The sequence below is a fragment of the Quercus suber genome, unplaced genomic scaffold (assembly GCF_002906115.3).
Source record: "Quercus suber isolate HL8 unplaced genomic scaffold, Cork oak 2.0 scaffold_30, whole genome shotgun sequence".
Taxonomy (NCBI): Eukaryota; Viridiplantae; Streptophyta; class Magnoliopsida; order Fagales; family Fagaceae; genus Quercus; species Quercus suber.
Window position 1 is genome coordinate 2,053,489 of NW_027069495.1, and position 8,787 is coordinate 2,062,275.

Here is an 8,787-nt window from a genome sequence, read left to right on the forward strand (position 1 = left end):
GAAAGTCATTAAGAAACATAAATTTTAAAGATATTTATAAAAAAATATCTTGAAAATATTGAGTTACAAAAAAAAAAAAAATTACAATTTCCTTTTACAATAATTAATACATGATAGTTTATTATGATTATTTATTGCCAATGTGAGTAGTAATAAACATTTTATTTTGTTAAGTTTGTCTAATGTTTTAATTTTAATGCAGTTGTTATTATCCATGTGTCATTATTTTTATAAAAAATAATTTTAAACTAAATGATTAAACTCAACTCATTGTCTCTGTATTAATTATTGAAGTACAAAACCACACTTATTTATATATAAAATAATACACTACGTGTTTACTTAACCAATCAAGCCAAAAACCTTGTAACTAAATTGGCACCTCCTAATGTACAAAGTGTCTAAGGGTCTAGGGAGAAAATGGTTTGAGTTGTGAGGTTAATAGCATGTTGTAATTATTTTTCAAAAAAAAAAAAAAAAACCAATCAAATTCTTGAACAATAACTAACATACAATTTTTTTCCTTGAATTTTACTAACGTTTTAACAAAAAGTTATTATAAATTGAGTTTTCAGTGTCACTATGTTTTTAGTTTCCTTTACAAATTGAATTTTGATAATAGTTTTTGTTTTTTGTCAATTTTGAGTTGCCATACAAGTTTTTTTTGTCTCAAAAATAAAAAATTGTTTTTGATAACAAAAAATAAAGGGAAAAAGCAATTACCAAACCTATCCTTAGGGATGAGAAGAGCAAATTTTGTAATCTCTACTTGACGTAGGTAACATTTTCTTACCTTGTTATATTTTGTTTAAAATAACATTTTTTATCTATTAAATTTTCCTTGGTCTTTCCTTGCAAATCTTATTTAATTGTTTGAGCTACATTGATATAAAGAAAATAACTGGATTTTCTCCCTAATTGAAGTTTTTTAATTTTATTTGTTTTAATTGTTATTTAGAAAGTTCTATTCCCTTCAACATTGGATCAAGCAAGTGTCAATTATGTACAATTTGACTATACTTTGTATTCAGTAAATGAGGGTTATACATTAGCACATAAATCAGTTTCTTTTGGTGCATATCATAGGCTTGGATGATCTATGATTCTGGGCCTAGTAATTGGGACTTAGCGTGACCATAGTTATATAAAAATTGTTAAAGAATACAAAATCTGATTGAATATGTGAAACATTTCAAGTCCAAAGAAAATTTTTAAGGTTTTGAATTCCTTTTAATTAATAGTTTTGATGTCTTTTTTTTTTTTTTTTGAAATTTAGTTTTGATGTCTTTTGAACGCATTGCAAATAAAATTGATCTTTTAAACCCATTACAAATTATAAGTAAGTTATTGCAAATATAATTGATGTTTTAAACCCATTACAAATTAAAAGTAAATTTTATCATTTAAACTGAATTGTAGTTTCTAAGTTTATTGAAGTCTTATCTAAAAGTGCATTTATTTTAATCATAAATATACTTGATCCAACTACTAAGGATTTGGTTATTTACTGAGTTGTCACTTACTACCCCTTTTCTCCCTCTTTCATATTCAAATTCTGAGGAATAACAATTTTTGGGTTCCTGCTGGGGGGGGTGGGGTTGGGTGTGGCATGAGCGCTGTTTAGGAATATTTGGATTTTGGAATAAGATTTATAAGTGCATAACTATTCTCACACATGTAACCCATTCGTTGGGTTGGTGGCATGGCAACTACTCCTTTTATTTTTGAAAGAAAAAGGATCCATATTCTTTTGAAACTGGGTGCAAATGTTTTTTTTTTTCTTTTTTCTTTTTTAGCTGAAGCTAGGTATCTAGTGAAATGTTTGGAAAATATTGAAACTAAAAAATCCATACATATATTTTACTGAAGTGAGCAATGATTAGAAATAAATTGTAGAGTGAGAAGCTAGTAAAGGCAGGCGGTGCTGACTGTAAAGATAGAATGAATTAAAGAAAATAAAGAATATAGTTAGAAGAAAATTATGACCTATGAGGATTTTAATTTTTTTTACAAAATCCTTGTCAGACCCTCATATCTATGTGGATACTCGTTGTGGAAATAAGTAAGCTTTGTGATGACTCGACGACCTTGACTTGCTTCTCTCTAACATCAAATTTCTTCCCTCAAATAAAAAACCAAGGCTGGTGGCTCCTTCTTTGATTATGACTTAAACCTTGACTTACTAGTTTAATGTATCCTCAAAAATATTTTTGCACACCATGCGAAAATCTTGCACACCCTGATTACCCTCAAAATTCAATACCCTTTATTTCTCAAAAAAAAAAAAAAAAAAAAAAATCAATACCCTTCCTTCGTTCAAGTATAAATCCTCAAAATTCAATACCCTTTATTTCTCAAAAAAAAAAAAAAAAAAAAAAATCAATACCCTTCCTTCGTTCAAGTATAAATTAATGTTGATAGTTTTGAAAACTATGTAATCTTTTTTTTTAAAAGAATAATTGATGCTCCCTTATAAAGCTAGATTTTCTAAATGGGACCAACAAAATAAAACAAAGGAACTATTACTCTAAAGTTAGCTTGTCGTGGAGCACAATATAAATAAAAAAGAATAAAATTTCAAAGATAACCAAAATTATCTATAATAAGAATCTAAAACATAGTGAATGCTATGTCAAGAGTATTGTAGTTCAACTAATTTTTTTGATATTTTCAACTAAAAGTCCAAAATTCAGATGTCCGTTACCTTTATCTATCACATTACTATGAAGGAAAAAAAAAAAAAAAGTACTAAAAGTTCTAATAATGTTACTTTCTGAAGACGTCCCCATTGTCCCAATCAAATAGGATTAGGCGGTACCATCAATTCTCCTCTCCCAAAAACTAAAAATTAAAAAATAATAATAACAACTTTTTAAATAGAGAAAAAGTAAAGAGCACTATCAGCTTTGTTGTACGAGGCGCTATTTATTTAAGCTACGCATCATCAAGTTCATACCAAGAAAAAGCCTAAAATTAATAACCTTCTCTAGAATGGATGAGAAAATTCAGAGTTTGAACGGGGTTGCTCAACAAGAAGTGTAACACTCCGATCTAACTTTATAGTTAACCTATGTGTTCAAGTGGTTAATTATTATTTTAATCACTTACTTTCTAAAATTAATATAAAAGTATTTAATAAACATATTATTTTATAATGCCATTAAATAAGAATTGTAAAGATTTTAAATAATTGAATGGCCAGATGTATTATGAATATATATATATATATACATACTAAGTTTGTACAAAACTATATTAAGTGGCTTAAGTTATTAGATGCATAGTTGGTGGTGTTTTAATTAAGCATAATACATGAGATGTTATAGTAGAATTCCACCCAAATATGCAACCAATAGAAATTCGACACACATAATGCCAAAGTACCATGCATGTTGACAAACCCCAAAGACCAGACTTGGCCGGCCATGTAATGAGCAAGCTCCACGTTATCTCTTCTTTGACTTTTCAAAGTAACTAGAACTTTCAAGAAGCTCTCTCCCTCTCTATTCCCACGGGTCCAAACAAATCAAAAATTTCACCTCACTTTACTCTCTTTTCTCTTAAGGAAAGAGCTAGAAGCTCTCTTGAGTCTTTTCTCTCAAAACCACAGGTCAACACCTCAAAAGGAAAGTAAAGCTCCATATAATTTCTTCTTCATACTCTCTCAAAGAAACTAGGAAACTCAAAGACTCTCTTAAGCTCTCTACCTCTCACATTTTCAGGTCCAGCCACTAGAAAAGGGAGATCCTTTCATGCAAGAATGATTCTATTCCTATTTTTCCCCTCAAGAACTAGAAACTTGGTAAGGGTTCTAGCTACTCTCATCTTAGAATACATGATTTCTTCATGGAATTTTAGTAATGGTATTTGTGGTTTGTGAAATTAGGAAATCATGAACGTGTAAGTTTATATATATATATATATGCTGTTTTAAGAAGCTTTGAAACGGTTTTGGTGATTTGTTGAAGGTAGATTAGGGTTTTTACTAATTAATGATTGTATATGATTAAGGAAGTAAGAAAAAGTTAGGATGAGTACTTTTGATGTTACTGCTGGGATTTTTGTTGTAAGTAATTTTGCTATAAATGGTTAAATTACTGTATATGAGGGTTTTCTAACATGTCTAGTGATTGTATAAAAATCCCCATATGAAAATACCATCATTTGATAATTGTTTGTGAATTTACAAAAAAATGTTGCAAAGCTGTCACTGTGACAGATTCTATGTTTATGCATGATAAATTATATATTAAATTGTATATAGTGTGTTTGGATGCTAGGGATATTTTTTATGAAATCTAAGACGCATATGGTTGTAATGAAAGTGGTCTCACAGCATTTAGATTAATATAAAAATAATGGTTTAATTTCTAAGTTGCATGAAATTCTGCCAGGACAGATTTGAGTATGCAGTATTGTATGATTTTTAGTAAATTATGATTTTATGCTTTGACTCTGAAATTGATATGGTATTTACTAGATATCTAGAGGAGTTGCTTTGTAAAATTGGATGTGAATTGATAGCCATTTTGTGTTTCATAAGTGAAGTACATGCTGCTGGTATAAAACAGTGAACAGTAAGGAACATGCCTAACTTTGAGGATTTAATTCTAAAGTTAGGCTGAATGATTTGAGCTATAATTTATTATCCTCATCATTTGGTATGTCTGGATCATAGCTAAATTTTGTGTACCATGGTTCAAGGTTTAGTACTCAAAGGAGGGGTTCTAAACCATTCTACTACGTTTTCATGTTGCCATATGAGTGTATATGATTATATGACCATGCTTAAAAGAGTTTATGTTTATGTATGCATTATTGCCTTAATCTCAAGCACATTTTGAAATGAAGTTGGCACCTCTGGAGATATGATATAAATATGAGAATGATGGTTTTTTTTTTTTTTTTTTTTTAGTTTGGTACATCATTTGTTGATGTGTGCATAATATGTTTGTGGGAACCTCGTTGAGGTTGGATTAGGATTTCCTTGATTATAAGAGATAGGCTTTGAGATAAATGTGTAAGTTTATGATAAGGAATAATTGATAATAATAAGCTTTGATATTTGGTTTAGGTGTTACCAGTTCCCAAGTCTAAGCTCCTTCAACTTTAGGCTCTCGATTCTTCTACATTCAGGTAAGGGATAAATTATATGAGCATTTGGTAAGTCATGAGGTTATTTTAAAGTGTATTTGCATTAAAATGTTTTTGATTAGAGATATGGCATGTAAGCATGTTTCAGACAAAGATATATTCGTGAGTTTTCGAAACCTTATGTATATGATTTAAGCATATTGATGCCATTACTAATTCCAGAAACATGATGTTTAAAGAAAATAATGGAAATGCTATTATTGTGAAATGTTATGCAAACTATGAATTTCAATACGATGTATAAGTATGAAATATTTTTGGGTTATGTTCTATAGTGATCTAAACTCGGCCAGTAGGGATTAATTACTGGTTTTCCATGGAAAATGTTATTTTTTTTTCCATTTAAAGTAGGGGAAATGGGGCTGCTCGTAACTCTAGACTATTTAAAGTAGACGAAATGAGGCTGCCCGTAACTCTAATATGAATAAGGCCTTCTCCCCAATGTGTATGGACGGCGAGGAGGAACAAAACCTTGAAGGAATATGCCATTAGGCCTCCCAAAGAGGACAATATCATGCACACAAGGGCACCCAAATGTGATGAGACCTTCTCTATACAGACTTATTAGATATGGACTAACCAATATATTATGAATAGTTATATAATGTTATTGATCATGAGAGAATGATTTTATTTAAATGCATTATGAAAAGTTAAAAGTTTTCATGAAAAGAAGTTTCTGATGAAAAGAAAAGCTACTCTTTAAAGATAAGAGTTTCTGAAGTTTTGTTGTGCTTTAAAGATAAAGAATCTGATGAAAGGTTTTAGCGTTCTATAAAGAAAAAGCTTCTGATAAAAGTACGAGTTATGTTAAAAGTTATCAGATATCTATTCTTTATGGAACGTTAAGTTTTATGACCATAAAAGTTATAATATTTTATGAGAAGAAGTTTATAAAGAAAAGTTCTCTTATTCGGCAAGATGTTTCTAGTTTAAGACAAAATTACCAATTATCTTATTTAAGTTAAAATGATTATTTTGTAATGAGAATACATACATATATATATATATATATATTGATTTTAAACAATCAATATTATATCTGGTGACTTTGTAAGACATGAAAGAAATTAAATCCGAAAGGTTTTGGTAATATTATTCTAATAAGAAAATGAAGAACAATTATTTTTCTATGAAGAGCATATGAGTTATTATTATGAATAGTATAAAATACTATGCATGAAAAGATGTTCTCCTATCTGAATATTCATAGAATGAAATGATTTGATTTACATGCATCCTTATTAAATTCTCATATATCTTACCTTTACTGAGCTGTGTAGCTCACCCCTTCCACTCTTTCAATCAACAGGTTTTATTTTGGAGCAGAGAGAGCCTTAGTCAAGTTTTGGAAGGAGCTAGTTTTAGTTTTAATGTATAGATCCCAAATTAGCATTTGATGTTTAGCTTTGTAGTATTGTGTAATTTAGGATCTAATGATAGTTGTGTACCTTAAAGTATTAAGAGATGTATTATGTGAAATTCAGGATTTGAATAACTAGTGGATTGTTTTATCCGTTGAAGTACAATGTAGATGCTCTGAATATCAAGTGAAAAGTTATATCATTTGAGTAAACAAACAAGAATCAAAGGAAAGAGGGAAACTGTTGTAAAAGCTTTGTAAAAGTTTAGTTGGTTCTTGTTAATACCAGGTTTAGGCTTGATATTAACATGCCAGTCATTGTCACAAATCCAGGTATCGGGTTTAGGGCATGATAGGAAGATATTGATACTACTCCTTTACACATATTTGCATCTGCTAGCCATTTCCCATTTTCCCTTGAGATGATGATATTAAAGCCCTCTTTTGTCAGCAAGTGAAATCTAGATGGGTATACCCCCATTTTCCTTGCCCTACTAAATGGGCATACAGAGATAATGTGTCAGCTTTTACAACACAATGTGGACCTTGTTCGTGTCAAAGGAAGGGAGTGTATGACTCTTTTGCATTATGCAGCAAAAGATGATCACCTTGATTTATTAGACAAATTTCTATCAGTCTGTCTTGATTCAATTACAAATGTGACTACATGAAATGAGACTGCTCTACACATTGCCCTCAAAAATGGAAAATTGAATGCTTTTTGTTAGGACATATGTGTGTTCACTTGTTAAGAACATATGTCACTTATTTATGTAAATTGACTAATCCTTTTGACAAAACGCACTCTACTTGTAATTGGGTAATTCTAGGTATTAATACTTCAAGAAACAAGGTTTCAAGATCAAGTGTTGAAGTCATCAAGTCTGTCCAAGAAAAACAAGCTGAAGTGCAAATTCATTAAATCTCGACACCTTCTCGATAGCTACCTCGACATCTGCTATCTGTCGAGAATTATAAAATCAGATTTTCTGATCTAATTTCCTTGGGATCTGTGAATATGCTTTTGGGCCTTCTTTTCTTCTAACCCTAAACATATAAAAGGATTGTTTTAAGAGCCGTCAAATTGTACACAAGTTGCAAAAGCATTGAGCAATCTCTGTTCAAGCAAATTGTGATCAAAAGACGAAGTTTTTGACCTAGTTCATCTTCTCTGAAGAAGTTGCTGTGTATTTGCACCAAAGGGTTTTATGACCAAGCATCTTCCTGATCTTCATCGTGTAGGATGAACTGAAGAACTTTGCTGCCAACCTCTCCTTCTAAGTTGGTGTTTGAAGTCGCGTATTGAGATCCGCGCATTGGTTAGTCACGTACTTAGGAGCCGTGCATCAAAAGGGGGAACTGTCACTACAGATCAAGTCCAATTGGGTATTAGGGTAAGGGTTCAACTGTAAGTTGTTAAGGTACTTGGGATTCCTTTACTTGTAACCGCTTGATTTGATAATAGTGGAGTTTCGGGAGTGATGACCTAAAAATCACCCGGTGAGGTTTTTGCCGCAAGAATTTTCCCCATTTGTAAACAAATCACTGTGTCATTTAATTTCTGCTGCATATTTAGTTATTTGGTGATTTGTTTGTGCTTTCACGTATTCGCATGTTAAATTGATTAATTAATAACTTGACTAATTAATTAATTAGTTTAATCACAATGGGTCATTCAATTTGTGGCCTATCACTTTTAAACTCTTGATGGGACGGCTCCTAAGAAAATGGCCTTATTAGAGGAAAATCCTGAAGTAGAAGGATGTGGAAGGCAATACTGTATTACACATTGTAGTATTCAAAAATCAAACCTAGGCAAGCTCTCTCCTTTCCTTAGTTATGATTTATAATTCCAAAATAACATCTACTTCCAAAAAAAAAAAAAAAATCTAGTTAGTATTAAAAATATATGAATAAATAAATAAAATACAAAATAAAAATTTCTTAATACATTTCAACTCAATTTTTTGTTAAGAGTCTTGTAACTCAATTATTGGTTGGCACCTCATTGTGTTTTTCTCTTTTTCCCAACCTTCGAACAAAACAAAACAAAACCTCAATTTTCTATTATACTAAAATGCATAGTAGTTAGACTAGAGTCTAAAAAAAAAAGAAAAGAAAAAAGCAGGTGAAACTACATTATTAGTCATTGAAGTTTACTCAATATGCACAATTATTCCTTCAAGTTTCAATTGAGCGCAATCGGTCCCTCAAGTTTTCAAAATGAGCAATGTAAGTCCTTCAGTTAAATTATGTTAGTGATGTTTTTT

At 30.5% G+C, this 8,787-nt stretch overlaps 1 long non-coding RNA gene across 1 annotated transcript; it reads left to right on the forward strand.

Moving 5' to 3' along the window:
- The first annotated feature begins 3,527 nt into the window (after nucleotides 1-3,527).
- On the forward strand, nucleotides 3,528-6,677 carry LOC112033768 (uncharacterized). Its single transcript, XR_002885279.2, has 3 exons — nucleotides 3,528-3,802; nucleotides 5,075-5,136; nucleotides 6,467-6,677. It is a non-coding gene; the product is annotated as an uncharacterized LOC112033768 (long non-coding RNA).
- The last annotated feature ends 2,110 nt before the right edge of the window (nucleotides 6,678-8,787 follow it).